Raw genomic sequence first — 15,922 nt, 5'->3', positions numbered from 1 at the left:
GAATTCTTTTCAAGAGCGTATCCTTTGAATAGATCGACTAACACTAAGAGATGTCAAAATAGTCTAAGCCTTTGACTATTCCGTTCTCGAAGTTTCAACTTTTGGAGTCGGAACAACTCAGTGTAGATGACGTGATACCGGAACCGGGGCGACGTATGTGACATAGCGCCAGAGCCTAAACGGTGTACATGCTACGCACGATAACCAAGGTGGTATAAGCATCACGGCATTCTCTCCGTTGTTCCTTGTTTTCTGTTTGAAACCTTGATTGGGTATTTAGACAAGGGCTTAGAAAGTCTTGATTTCCCAATGTCTTGTTGATCTAAGGACTTTGAAAATTGATAACATGCACTATCGAGATGCATGACTCTTCATCGGATCATGGTAGCGTCCTAATAAGCATAAGACAGACTCGAAAGAGAGACAACCTAGAAGCCGCCGTAAACATGCTCCTACGCAAAATGGTATGTATGTACAATGCATGGGATAAGGAAAGCAGTAACACATAGACAGTATATGGGGGTTAAATGCAAGTAAATCTTACCCTGCAGGTACCTGTCTTAGTTTGGAGAGTTCTAGTGCTTTGTATATGTAAAGGCCGATTTTGGTTCGTAATGGGTTCCTCGGACTAAAGCGAAAATATACCTCCTGCTGCCCACGTAACCACAGAGCAACAGTCGGTAGAATGACTTATCATCGTCGAAGGTTGTTAGGCGTTCAGGGTCACCGGGCTCCGGTAAACCGTGCCAACTTGCCAAAATGCTCCAACGCGGCTATCCAACATCGATGCAAATGAGAATACTAAAAGAAATTGATTAATGGAATAGAATCGCAAATTCGCAAATGCCTTTTCAAATTTGGCTCTCTTTATTAATCAATACTTAAAAGAAATTACACGAGAGAACAATCGGAAAAGCCCCAGTCAGGATGGCCGAACACGAGGTCCTGTTAAATCACCAATCCTTTCTTTAGCAGCGCGAAGCTCACAATTTTGACAGACTTTTATGGAATTGTTCTCAAGCGTATTAAACTCTAAGTATAGACCAATATTGATTCGATATCCCCAGCAGAGTCGCCACTGTGGGCAACGTGTCCAGAAAAAGGCAGATTGATGAACGCACTCTTAGCAGACGAGCACTCAATTCAGAGTTGCCCCTTTGGTTTGAAGGTCCGACGCCCAAGGAATCGAACTTGAAACGCTCGTTGCGTTGTTTGATTTTTGAAAAAGGTGAAGGCACTATTCCGTCATAACCATATATGAGTTCGGGAGCTAGGTTACGAGAGGAAAAGTGTTTTAAGGCACCCCTCTCGCCCAATCCTGAGATCGGTCTCTACTTAGGCATTTGCAAAAATATTTGTGATTCTGTTTGATTTAATCAATTCTTTAGCCAATTAGGGGGCAGGGAACAGTTTAATGGGGAATAAAGCTGTAACATTTTGCAGGATGTGATCGATAGCATGGATGCGAAAGCAGTAAATAGGATAAAATCAGTTTCTGTCGAATAGAACCAAACCCAGCACACACATCTGGATTTTACGCGCATAAGAAAGAACTTGCATGCACTGACCAAAGTCACTGCACGCAGTTCACTCCAGTGCGCGAGAGTCCATAACATGTGCGCATGAGTTTGCTTCACTCACAGATTCTGTTTTTACCCTTCTCTGGGCTCTGGAAGGACCAGTGCACACACAAGACAAACCAGGCAGTTATAGGTAGTTCTAAGCAGTTATAATATATAGTTTAAAGGCTGAAAAGCCCTACAATTTAACAAAACATCCCATAAAACAGTGTGGGGACAAAACAACGGCCTAAGGCCAAGTTACCCATGCAAGGCCACTCACTGGTCAGAGACAGACTAGCGCGCACGTATGTCGCTCTAGCGCGCGAGTGTTGAGCCTTGGTGCGCGCGTGTCTGAACCACACTAGTGCTTGGTTTACATGTTTCTGGATTTTGGGATAGGTCCAGAATAATCCCAGGGGTACCCATAGCAGCAAATATGCATATTGAACTAAGACTAACAGTTTATACTAAGGAAAGCAGTAAACTGGTTTTTATCATGTTTATAGTGATCTATATGTAAGTAAATACATAAAACAGTAGGAAACCAATTCCCACGCGAACCAGTGCTCGTAGCCACGGAGTGGCGCGCGCGTATATGGGACCGGCGTGCGTTGGTTCCTACCACAACGGTTTTTGAAACATTGCCAGCTTTAGGGCCAGGACTAGTATTGATTACCAGCCTTGACCCTACCAGCCCCCCTCAAAGATCAGAACAGGAAAACAGTAGGTATGCTATACCTAGATTGAGTTTGAACGGATGATTGAGCTTTGAGGTTTGAGACTTGAATGAGGTGTTTGAATGGTTGTGTGATGGAGGAGGAAGAACAAGCTATGTTCTTGGAAGTTTTTTATTTTTCTAACCCTTTTGAATCTCTTTTTTTTTTTTTGAACCTTTGGAAATTGTTAATCCTTTTGAATCTCTTTTTTTTGGAACCTTTTGGAAATTGTTAACCCTTTCAATGGAAGAAGGAGAGGGGTATTTATAGGGAGGGATGGTGGTAGGTTGGAGCTGCAAAGAAAGGAGCTCAGCCAGTCCACGAGACTGGCTGAGGTTGCATTGGTGGCCAAGTTTCCTCCTTAAGAAAGGTTGGTGGGGATAGGCATTGCGCTCCAGCGCGCACTGGTTGCGCTCCGGCACGCGCGGGTTGCGCCCTGGCATGCGTGGGTCTACGGTCAAACTTTGACTGTTGACCACACCTGGCAGTTTGACCCCCGCGCGTGGGTTTGGGAGCAGCGAGCACTTGTATCACCTACTCACGCGTTGGTCAACAGTTAAGCTTTGACCATTGATTGACCAACACCTGTCAAGTTGATCTGCGCGCGAAGACTCTCAAGCAACGCATGCCTGTAGGGTTTTTGGCTTTTGAAATGGCTTCGGCTAGATTAGGTTCAAGGGTTTTGCAAATACTCAAAGCTCAAACACTCGACATTCCCGGGGTGTTCTTGATCCGTTTCATCATTGGGAAATCAAAAACCGAAAGTAAACTAATCTGGAAGCTCAGATTGGGGTGTCTATACTTTCAAACTTCGTAACCTTAGGAGTGTGAATTTTTGTAACCCTTTGAAAGAGAAACAATGGGGTGTATTTATAGTAGAAGAAGTAGTGAGAGAGAGGAGTTCAGCTAGTCAAAGGGGCTGGCCTTGCTTCCCTCCGAAGGTTTTCCTCTCATTGGATGAGGGGAAAAGGTAAAATAAAGGTAATGGGGACAGGCTTAGACCGACATGCGCGGGTCTCAGACTAGCGCACGCGAGCCAAACCAACCCGCACGTGGGTCAACGGTCAAACTTTGACTGTTGACCAACACCTGACAATTTGACCCATGAGCGTTGGTTCCAAACCAACGCGTGCATGTGGGTTTTCTGGCTTTTGACTTGGCTTAGGCTAGGCTAGATTCAAAACGGTGTCAAACACTCAAAACTCAACCACTCGACATTCCCGTGATGTACTTGATCTGTTTCATCATCGGAGAACTATGAACCGAAAGTAAATTAATTTGGACAATCCAGGTTGGGGTGTCTACACGTAGGACAAGAGTTTTAAACTTGAAAGCCATTAAAAATCTGTGTATGAATGGTGCCAATACATGAAGTGATAGTTTACTTTCAGTGCTTGTAGTTTTTCTCTACGAAACTGCCAAAATTTGTTGTTAGTTTCATTATGTTTTTGATACAACAGTTGGCCTCTAACCCATGGTTTTAAATGGCAGTAGCAAATCGCGTATCCATAAAGGTAGCAAACCACGTAGAATGTATCGAATGATACGTAACGAGAATCAAGTGTAGCGGCTGTGGATTTTTTGGAAATATTTTTGGCGCCAGAGCACTTGAAGCGTCATAGCGGTCTAGTACTGACAATAGCGGCTATGACCTAGGCAAAAAACCGAATACAAAGCCATAGTATCGGAAATTGACCAATACAGGTGTGAACTTTGCTAGCACTTGTATATCAGGGAATAACGGCATCAAAGGGCTAAAGAACCGCAACATAGAGGCTGATATCTAGCTATGTCTTACATTCCGGTTTGGCTCAATGTCAGTAGCTTGCAGTCAACAGGCTAAGTCAATGAACACTAACTTATTACGGAGCAAAATCACCATGCCTTGGTTGCGAATAAGTGTTCTAGGGTAACTAAATCTGAATGATACTTTATCCCGATCTTATGTGGGATTATCTTTCATTGTACTCTCTGGATCAGTTACTACTCTTGAATTGAGTAACCACACCGGAACTTACAAAATAAACGGTTCGGATCGTCAAATGAACACGTGATTGGTCTCATTTTGCATCAGACGAGGAAGCATCACGTGATCGGTCTCATTTTGCATAAAGCAGTGACTGGTGCTCTTCTTTAAATCGAAAAATGAACAGCACCGAGATCGGACAACACCAAATAAGAAAGCAAAATCAAAGTGTATCTAAATTGAAGACTCATGTCGGGCAAAAGAAACAATTAAAAGTCATAACCTTCATGTTTTGGTTTAGCATTATTTCTTTAAAAAATGCTGCTTCAGATTAATGTTTGCAACCTAACTTAAGGAGTGCACCTTAACAAGGATACATTTCTCAAAAACCAAAAAGTTAAAGAAGTTAGAGATAGAAGACTCTGCCATGGCCACTTATTCTAAGTTTCTATTCAAAAACAAAATTGTATTCAGACATCCACATTCACTGTCAGTTCTTGCCCTAATTAGAGGGCCAAACGGGCATGTGGAGTAGCAAATGCAACAGCTATGTAGCGGTACATGACCGCAGCTGAGACTACTGACTGCGGCCAAATCATGCTACCAGCCTACTAGGCTGTTGAAGACTAGGCACTCTCATTCAAATGTCTCGTAAGCACGTAAACTCACCAAAATTCCAATTAAACACTTTGGAGTTGTAAAAAAAGATTGAATTAGAGCCCTTCATCAACTTCCGTCAACAATTCGACTGAATAATCTGATGTGCCTATTTTCTCGGAAAAAACAGTTTGACATGTTATGCCACTGGACTCCCATGTTGGCATACCCAAGTACCAAACCCAAACATAGTGGATGTTATATATGTTACATTACCTCAGCACATCAGAAGTTTGAAACTAGTAACTTATTTACAGTCTCTGCATTACTTGAATGTTAACAATGCTAGGGAAAAAAAAAAAAAGGGGGCGAAGTCCACTTTGACCCCTTGTGGTTTAGGTCATGTGAGGATACACCCTCTACGGTTCACAAGTGTGCAATAACAACCCAGTGGTTTGTGAAGTGTGTGCATAAGACCCAATTTCGTCCATAATAACGCCAAGTTTGACAGGCGCGCATCAGAAGCCCGATATGCTCTCAGCTTCTCCCTTGATTCATCTTCTTCCTTGAATCTAACCAATCTATCCCATGTACTAAAAATTAGATCTGAACCATTGATATTGTTCAGTTTGACAAGTACTACATCCATACCAAATTCAAGTTGATTGAAAGTGAAAACCACATGATCGAATCAAATTTATTATGAAGGAAATTTTCAAATTTAAATTTATCATTCATCTTAACAAGAATTGGATCACTGAGTTATTGATGTATGATTGAGTTGATTTTTTTATAGAGATGCTCTATTATATGATTAATAAATTATGCTCTATTTAAAAGCTAAAGAATCTGATCGATCAGTCCTATTTCTCTTTGTGACAAATATGATTCGTTCAACGGATAACAAAGCCCAATGAAATCAGTTTTTCGCATCGACCTTAAATGCACCGATACTTACAAAATAAATTGTTCAGATCGTCAAATAGACCCGCAATCAGTACTCCCATTTTGTGTCAAATGAGAAACCGAGGAAGCATCACATAAGAAATCTTAATTTGAATATCCGTTATAACAGTTGCACAAAGTAGTGGCTGGTGCCCTTCTTTAAGCGAAAAATGAATAGCACCAAAATCAGACAACACCAAACAAGAAAACAAATCAAAATTTATTCAAATTCAAGATGAGGACTTAAAATTTGGTTTTACATTTTTTCTTTACGAATGCTGCTTCAGATGAATGGGTGCAACCTAAAAAGATATGTTTTGGTTTAGCATTTTTTCTGTTCGTATCCTTGTTAAGGAGTGTACCTTAATAAGGACATGTTTCTCGAAAACGAAAAATGTAAAAGATTGAAGACTCTGGCACGGGCACTTGTTCCTAGTTCCTATTCAACAAAAAAATTGTTTCCTAACATCCACGTCAACATTCACTATCAATTCTTGCCCTAATTAGAAAGGCAAAAGGGCATGTGGAAATGTAAAAGGGTACGTAGCGGTACATGACCGCAGCTTATACATACTATTGACTGCAGTGAAATAGCACCCTAACAGGCGGCAGAAGACCTTTGGTCTCTGCTTGAAGACAATACTCCCTCCGTCCCTTATTTAGAGTTCAGTATTTTATTTTGGGCTGTCCCTAAATAAGTGTCCATTTTGTAACGTTAGGGGGATAAAAGTTGGTGCATTGTTTATTTTGTCCCTAAAAGTGTATTTCATTTTAAAAAGTTAGTGAGTAAAAGTATAATGATGATGGGTAAGTAGGGAAAATAGAGGAAAAAATTGATGTGAAAGGTATAATAATGATGTCTTTTTAATAAGTTGGAGTTACGAAGCAGGACACTTAAAAAGGGACGGAGGGAGTATCAAAATGTCGAAACCTATAAATTTTTTATTTACATTATCTCCAATTGCTTCTCGATTCGTTGGATCTTTTGATGTTAACAATGCTTTGAATTCAATTTTCAAAACCGATAATTTAATTTTTGGGAGCATTTGTTGGTTGAAAATGTCTAATGCTAGCTGTATGTTAGTAGGAAGCTTCTTTGACCTATGAAAACTAGTAGGGACATGGGTTTAATCTTTTAGAGTCTAAACTTTAGACAAACTCACCCAGATTGGGATTTAATCAGCTTGGCCATCTCCAACCCTTCACCTTTTTATTCATCAGATTTGAGTAAAAAAATTAGCCAAAAGTTTGATTTTGTTATAAACTTAAAACAAATATAAAAGAAACTTGCATAAAAATAAAACAAATTGAACACAATCATATTCTCATTAACTTCTTTCAGTGTCTCTTCTCTTTCTTCTGTTACTAATATTCTCCTTCTCATTAAACCACATTGATGATTTTCCCAACCAGAAGACTATTATTACAACCACCTTTGTGTGGTCAGCCAATAACGTGTCACTTTTGCAACAAATTTGATATTGACGACTCTAATGACTATCATCAAATTTTTCATCAAATCATTCCTAAAATTTCCACTTTTATCCCGGACATCTTCCTAGGAAAGGGATATATACACGGTAAAGCATTTAAAATATTATCACTGAATTTAAGTGAAGGAGGAACAAAAGGCATTTAGATTTTATGAAATCTTACCGTTGAAAATTTGGTGAAGGAATTGATCGCACAACCATAATGGTACCGAACCGCATAAGAAGTATTGAATGACATGTAGTGAGAATTAGGTGTAGCGGCTGTGGATTTTTCGAAAACATTTTTGTCACTAGAGTACTTGAAGCATCCTGTCAGAGCAAAGGAATATAGAATCACAAAAATAAAGGTTTTGAATTTTAACCCTATATTTTTTGTAAAAATCCAAGAAATTGCCCAACTAGCTGGAATTTTGGGGCTTTTCTTGGATATTTGCCCAAATAATTTAGGTAAAAGTTATAATTTTTAAATTTTTTTTGATTTCTCTTGTCGAGAAGAACTAATAATCTATACAAATTAGATGCAAAACTAGCAAATGAATAGGATATTTGAATATAGACAAAATAAGAGGCAAAGTTGGTTTTTTTTTTTTTTTAAACTCTTGCATTGAATAGAGTCGCACGAGCTACCTCCTATGCCTTTGTTAGACTTGTCCCAACATCGCTCATTCAAGCCATCCAAACTTCATTAATATATTATAGAGGCTTTTCCATCTATTGCCAATTGGTTTTAGGTTGGAACCCTTCAAGAAATTCTAATATGGTATGAGAGCTAGGTCTTGGGTGGCCTCATCTCCCGTGGGAAAGTCTCTGTCATCTCTCTTGTCCGAGTTAATCGCTTAGCTCTTGGTCTGTCACCTCCACGTGCATCCAGATTGCGGGGGGGGGTGGGGGTCGGTTTGAACCCTCCAAGAAATCTAACAGCCTTAATATGGTAGTACTACGACTTCGCCTCTTGTGGTAATTCCTCGTACATATGACACGAAACGGGATTCATCACGGTCTTATTTCACGATTTGAATCCTTCATCTTGTAGGTTTTAATGTGTTTAATATATATGTAAAAAATCAAGTTCACCAAAGTTTGGTAAAAGCTCGGTCACATCATATTTGACTGAAAAGAGATAAACGAAGAAGAATCTGGGTCCTATTTCTCTTTGTGACAAATATGATTCGTTCAACGGATACAGAGTCCAATAAAATTACTTTTTCACATCGATCTTAAATGCACCGAAACTTACAAATGAACTGTTCATATTATCAAATAGACCCGCGAACAGTCCCATTTCGTGTCAAATGAGGAACTGAGGAAGCATGCCATAAGAAATCTTGATTTGAATATGATAAGTGCCAAAATGTACATATTTTGGCCCTACAATCTACATTTATTAGTCCTTTATTTTTGTTAACTAATTTTTATTATGTGCTTTTATGTTTATAGGTTGCTCGAGTCCGTTGTCCGAGACTTTGGGTAAAAAGAAGAATTTATAGAAGTTCTAGATCAAAATGCAAAGTCCTTTGAAGTTAAATGACTAATGTCTTATAATGTGAAGTCCAAGGGTCTTTTGTGTTGTTAGGGGATTAAAACCCTACTCCTATATAAGTTCAGGGAAGTACTCACTTTTAAAAAAGGCTGCTGCTGCCGTGGAAAAGAATTGAGGAGGCGATCCAGAAATTGGTTCGGTACTAACGTATGATGGACGCGGTTGCCGTTTTTTGGGTTTGAATATTGTTTAGTTTCTTTTGAGTTTTTCCTTTCACCAAGTTATTTAAAGTCTTATTTAATTACTTGCATTTCGATAACTCATTTTAATTTTTGATCTTTATAAACGTTATTCGTTGGTTCTTGTTTAACGTAGATCTTTTATTTATTTTTCATCTCGCGTTATAGAAGCATGTTTCAATCTAGGGTTTCTTTTGTTTATTGCTTAATGTTGAGTGAGTAGACATAAAGGTAGGGTCGCAGGGTGATTAACGCACCGTGATCAGGTCGGACACGTTCTACTCCTGTTTTGGAATAATAATGAAAAAACAATTTTAAGTTATTAAAGAACATTCGTTAGACCAACCCGGGCATTGTCGGAGCCCATGTGAAAGGGAGATTGGGGTTCCAAAACTCAATCTCCGCTGCATCGATAACTCATTTTAATTTCTGTTCTTTATAAACGTTATTCGTTGGTTCTTGTTTAACTTAGATCTTTTATTTATTTTTCATCTCGCGTTATAAAAGCATGTTTCAATCTAGGGTTTCTTTTGTTTATTGCTTAATGTTGAGTGAGTAGTCGTCGGGGTAGGATCGCGGGGTGATTAACACATCGTGGCCGGATTGGATGCGTTCTGCTCCTATTTTGAAATAAAGAATGTTTTAAAAAATAATTTTAGATTGGTAAAATGCTTCTCGTAGACGAACCTGAGCATTGTCGGAGCCCATGTGAATGGGGGTCCAAAACTCATTCTTCGCTGCGCATGGGTAAACTGCGACCATAAGGGTTCGCATGTTGCGGGGTATCTTTTTCAGTCTAAAATCAAACGTTTTAAAGAATACCGATTGGAGTAGATGAGTCCAAACCGATTGCGAGTGTTATGAACCCTACGACCGTAGCTTTCTTTTAATTATTTGAAAAATACCAATCAATTTCTAGGTTTTAGTTAATCTCAAACAACCGATAAGGGGTGGCTACCTAAGAGCTATTTTAATCAGTAACAATCCGTGTTTTTAGTCAACACACGTCACCATCTCTATGGATTCGACTCCGGACTTACCGGATATTGTGCTACGTCGGTCTCCACCCTACGCTTGGGGCAACCCATTAATTTAGGACTAGGAAATCGTCAAGCAGAATATCCGTTAACTGTTGCACAAAGTAGTGGCTGGTGCCCTTCTTTAAGCGAAAAATGAGCAGCACCAAAATCAGACAACACCAAACAAGAAAGCAAAATCAAAATTTATTCAAATTCAAGACGAGGACTCATGTTTGGCACAAGAAACACAGGTCATACCCCTGTTTTGGTTTAGTATTTTTTCTTTACGAATGTTGCTTCGGATTAATGTGTGCAACCTAACAAGGATACATTTTGGTTTAGCATTTTTTCTCAACGTATCCTTGTTACGAAGTGTACATTAATAAGGATATGTTTCTCGAAAAACAAAAATGCAAAAGATTGAAGACTTTGGAGCGGGCACTTGTTCCTAGTTACTACTATTCAACAAGAAAATTGTTTCCTAACATCCACATCAACATTCGCTGTCAATTCTTGCTTGAAGACAATATCATGTGGAAATATGTAAAAGGGTACGTAGCGGTACATGACCGTAGCTTGTACTATTGACTGCAGCAAAATAGCACCCTAACAGGTGGTGGAAGACCTTTGGCCTCCGCTTGAAGACAATATCAAAATGTCAAAACCGATAAATTATTTATTTACGGTATCTCCAATTCTCGATTCGTTGGATCTTGGATGTTAACAATGCTTTGAATTCAATTTTCAAAACTGATCATTTTGTTTTTGGGACCATTTGTTGGTTGAAAATGTCTAATTAATATTGCTGTTTTAGTAGGAAGCTTCTTTGACCTATGAAAACTGGCAGGGACATGGGTTAGACAAACTCACCCAGGTTGAGATTTAATCAGCACATATGTTTGCTTGGCCATCTCCAACCCTTCTTCACCCTTTTATTCATCAGATTTGAGTAAAAAAATTGGCCAAATTAAAGTTTAAATTAGTTCCTCAAGAACTATTAAGATCGGTCTTCATGACCAATCATATTCTCATTAACTTCTTTCAGTGTCTCTTCTCTTTCTTCTGTTACTAATATTCTCCTTCTCATTAAACCACATTGATGATTTTCCCAACCAGAAGACTATTATTACAACCACCTTTGTGTGGTCAGCCAATAACATGTCACTTTCGCAACAAATTTGATATTGACGACTTTAATGACTATCATCAAATTTTTCATCAAATCATTTCTAAAATTTCCACTTTTATCCTGGACATCTTCCTAGGAAAGGGATTATACGGTAAAGCATTTAAAATATTATCACTGAATTTAAGTAAAGGAGGAACAAAAGCAGAGACGGAACCAAATTTTTATAAATGCATGGGCCGAACTATGAATATTTTGAAATTTCAAGATTCTAGAATCTTTATGGTTTGTTTGGTTTCGATTTGAGAAATGTTACACTTACAACATTTTTCTACACATGTTTACAATATGGTGACGTGGCCAGGGGACCCACTCACTTTACCCAGCCAAAAAAAAAACAAAATAAAACCATGTTGGCCACGTCACCATGTTGTAAACATGTTGTAAAAAAATGTTGTACGTGTAGCATTTCTCTTTGGATTTTGAAGGAGGTTTTTCGGATAATGAGTAGAGAGAGATAGGAAAAAATTAAAATTAATAATTGAAGGTAAAACCTTTGGGAAACCATGCACAAAGGGGTTGAGTTTTGGGATCCAAAGCGAATACATTCTTAAAGTATTTAAATAACACCCAATACAAAACAAAATATTTAGATGCTCTTAATGAACAAAAAACAACTCATATTAATATTCAAAATTTTTTTAAAAAAAAACCCAAAACTGCGCGGGGGCCGCGGCCCCCATATGCGCCTTCCTAGTTCCGTCTCTGCATAAACGGCATTTAGATTTTATGGAATCTTAACGTTGAAAATTTGGTGAAGGAATTGATGTTGGCTGATTCTCCCTTGATTTGATGATATATTTGGTTCTCCCTTTCTTTGATATATCAATCTGCAGAAAGGGTTGGAGCAACAACATTTTACACATTTTGGCACCAAATTTGAGTTTGATTAAACATTTGATGGAGAGTTGGAGATGGCCTCAAACCAACCAACCTAGCTAGCTATGATTGGGAGAATAATAACTTCTTGCACTATGGAAAGGGTTCATGATAAAACATAGGGTCTGCTCTCAACAGGACAAGAAGTGGCAGTTAAGAGACTTGCCAAGACTTCTGGGCAAGGCCTCAAAGAGTTCAAGAATGATGTCATCTTCATTTCAAAGCTGCAACATCGGAATCTGGTCAAGCTGTTGGGATGTTGCATTCATGGAGAAGAAAAGATGTTGATATATGAGTACATGCCAAAAATAAGTTTCGAGTTACACATCTTCAGTTAGCACCTAAACCTTTTTGAAATCTTTTCTCATAGTTTACTGAATCTAGAGGTGTCAAACGAGCCTGGCACGGACACAACACTTTTAAATGTGGCACAGAACGGGAACAGTTTTAGACAAAGTGGGCTTGGCATGGCAAGACACGGTTTTAGACGAGCACAACACTGAAGTGGGCCTGGCACGACATGACACGGTTCTATAGATAGGCACGGCACAGCATGGTTGTAGACATGAGCAAGAGGTACATCACTGGATTGGCAAAAGCGATTTGACATTATAGTGGGGATTGCTCGAGGACTTCTCTATCTGAAAGCTAGCAACATTTTGCTGGACAAAGACATGAATCCTAAAATTTCAGACTTCGGGTTGGCAAGAAAGTTTGGAGATGATCAATTTGAAGAAAATAAAAATAGGGTTCTTGAAACTTAGTGAGTACATCATGTTCATCTCTCCCCTTCATTATTCTTATCGATAGTTCATTTTCATCTTATGCATTTCCATTTCATTGTGTTGTATGTAGTGGCTATATATCTCCGGAGTATGCAATAGATGGGCTCTTCTCCGTAAAATCTGATGTCTTTAGCTTCGGTGTTTTGGTTTTGGAGATCGTGAGTGGCAAGAAGAACAGAGGATTTACCATCCCATGACCACAACCTTTTGGGACATGTGAGTGCTATTCTTCCTTTCCAATGAAAAAAAAACATTTTTATTATGTTTGAGAATAATTCCATGAATTGTTATTTGCTTTAGGCATGGAAACTATGGAATGAAGGAAAACCCTTGAATCTGGCAGATGCTATATATGATGGAGGGTCTAATTCCCACACCATAAGTGGTAAGATGTATTCAAATTGCCCTCTTGTGTGTTCAAGACTGTCCTGAAGATAGACTGACTATGTTAGTGTTTTGTTAATGTTAGATAGTGAAAACGCAATTCTGCCGCCTCCTAAACAATTAACCTGGGTTTTACACAATAAGGTTTTCTCCCAGGACGGACTCTTCGTCAACTGGTATATATCCTCTCGCTTCAAATGAAGTAACAATATCAGTGCTTCATGCTAGATAAATGGGATTTTTGTCCTAAAACCTTGTAAAGAAACTTCTTCATAAATTGTTTTTCAGTAGTTCTACTTTTTCTCTACGAAACTCTAAAATTTGTTATTAGCTTCATTATGTTTTCGATACAACAGTTGTCCTCTTACCCAAGGTTTTAATTGGGCGGTAGCAAATCGATCGTGTATCCATAACGGTAGCAAACCGCGTAGGAAGTATCGAATGACATGTAGCAAGAATCAGGTGTAGGGGTTGTGGATTTCAACGAGTTGGCCTCTTACCCAAGGATTTTGGGGATATTATATATGTTTAATTATTTTTAAAAGACGTATATATTTTGTACGAATACTCATTCCGTCCCAAAAAGATTGTTCGGTCTGTAAAATGAGAACTTAAAAAATGCATTTTAGATCAAAAAATTATTATTATTATTTTTTGCAGTATACTATATCTTAATGAGTTCTTTTTAATTTTAAAAGAATCAATTTATTCAAATAATATAGTCTTTTCAACTTCAGTTGGGTGAATTAGGTGTTCATTTTGAGATGGAAGAACCAGTATATTAGTACTAGTAATTATTTTTAGGTGTCAAGTCCACGTTCAAATCCTAACTTCCTTGTGTTACTGCAGAATGCAAGGCTTTCTATATACAAAGATGTGGACGTGACTTATAACTACTCACAACCAAAATTTTGTTCTTATCATCAGTACAATAGAATGGTGGTATATAGTAATACCCGTTCACTAAATTGCTCATATTTATTTTAAGTGACAATGTCAGCAATCCCACTTGACTCGATCGTATTTATACAGTAATAAATTGGAAGCCAACTTGGAATGAGAGTTACTGGTACATGCAATCAAGGGAAGAAAATCAAGTGTGACTGGTATATATGGCATGGAATTAATGAGAGTGACTTGGTACAATCAAGGGTGGAAAATGAATGGTACTACAAACATGTACGCTAGCTTGACAAGTGATGCAAAGGAAAGTGAACAACGATCGGGCGAGATGTGAACATGGGTGGCGGTTGAGTAGAATAGATTCGTGGTGTCTATATTCATGGTGTGCGAGAAGTGTGAAAGGGAGAAAATGGTGTAGTTGCAGGAGGAAGAAAGAACGGGCAGTGAACGTGGGTGGCGCACGGTTGAGTGAGTAAATGTCTATTTAGTTTTCTAAGCTTACTTTTCTCTGGTAGTTATGTTTTTGCAGGGGTAAGAGTGTCAAACACTTTTGTAATTGGGCTTCAAAATTTTGGTTATACCAAATGGTGCTCCCCATTATATAGTAGAATAGAATACTTCTTGCTGGACCACTCAACCAAACCCCACCTTATATTCCGGTTTGGCTCAATATCAGTAGCTTGCACTCAACAGGCTAAATCAATGAACACTAACTTATTACGGAAGACTCTAGCATGGGCACTTGTTCTAAGTTCCTATTCCACAAGAAATTTGCATTCCAACATCCGCATTCACTGTCAATTCTTGCCCTAATTAGAGGGGCAAAAGGGCATGTGGATTTGTAAATTTAACAGCTAGGTAAGCGGTACATGACCGCAGCTGAGGCTAGCTACTGACTGGGGCCAAATCGCGCTACCAGGCGGTTGAAGACTAGGAAGCTTCTTTGACCTAGGAAAACTGGTGGGGACATGGTTCAGACAAATTCTCCCCGGTTTTGATTTAATTGGCATATTTGCTTTACCTTTTATTTTTTTATTTTTTACCACAATGATAACAAGTGTTATTAATAAGTCAAAACGATACATCAATCGGTAGACCCGTCCCTAGAAAAGGGACGAAATAAACACAACGATGGGGCTTCCGTCTAAAGACTATACCCTGAACCACCCAAACCCTTGTCTGTCAACACATGAGCAACATTATTACTAATCCTACGAACAAAAGAAAAGCTGCAACACTGAAAATTTCTCCTCAAAACTTGAATGTCATGCTTCTACCTCTTGATTGGTCGCAACCTGGATATTAAGCATCTTCACTAATAGTTGAGCATCACTTTACCTTTAGCAGTCAAATCTATGATTAATAGAATGATAACTACTTGCAATAATGTCTGCCAAGTTTGGTTTACCTAGTCAAATTTAGGGAAATAATTTTTCAATAAACACCCGGCCCCGCACTCTCATTCAAATGTCTCGTAAGCACATAAACTCAACAAAATTCCAATTAAACACTTTGGAGTTGTAAAAAAAGATTGAATTAGAGCCCTTCATCAACCTCCGTCATAACAATTCGACTGAATAATCTGATGTGTCTATTTTCTCGAAAAAAAAAGTTTGACTTGTTATGCCACTGGACCATGTTGGCATATCCAAGTACCAAACCCAAACATAGTGGATGTTATGTTATGAAACTAGTAACTTTTATTTACAGTCTCTGCATTACTTGGATGTTAACAATGCTAGGGGAAAAAAAAACGAGAAGTCCACTT

General features: G+C 38.6%; 1 long non-coding RNA gene across 1 annotated transcript; it reads left to right on the top strand.

Moving 5' to 3' along the window:
- The first annotated feature begins 12,915 nt into the window (after positions 1-12,915).
- Positions 12,916-14,766, top strand: LOC131313117 (uncharacterized). Its single transcript, XR_009196072.1, has 2 exons — positions 12,916-13,083; positions 13,168-14,766. It is a non-coding gene; the product is annotated as an uncharacterized LOC131313117 (long non-coding RNA).
- Positions 14,767-15,922: the final 1,156 nt, after the last annotated feature.

This window comes from Rhododendron vialii, chromosome 13a (genome assembly GCF_030253575.1).
Source record: "Rhododendron vialii isolate Sample 1 chromosome 13a, ASM3025357v1".
Lineage (NCBI taxonomy): Eukaryota > Viridiplantae > Streptophyta > Magnoliopsida > Ericales > Ericaceae > Rhododendron > Rhododendron vialii.
This window is presented reverse-complemented; position numbering and strand designations above follow the sequence as displayed.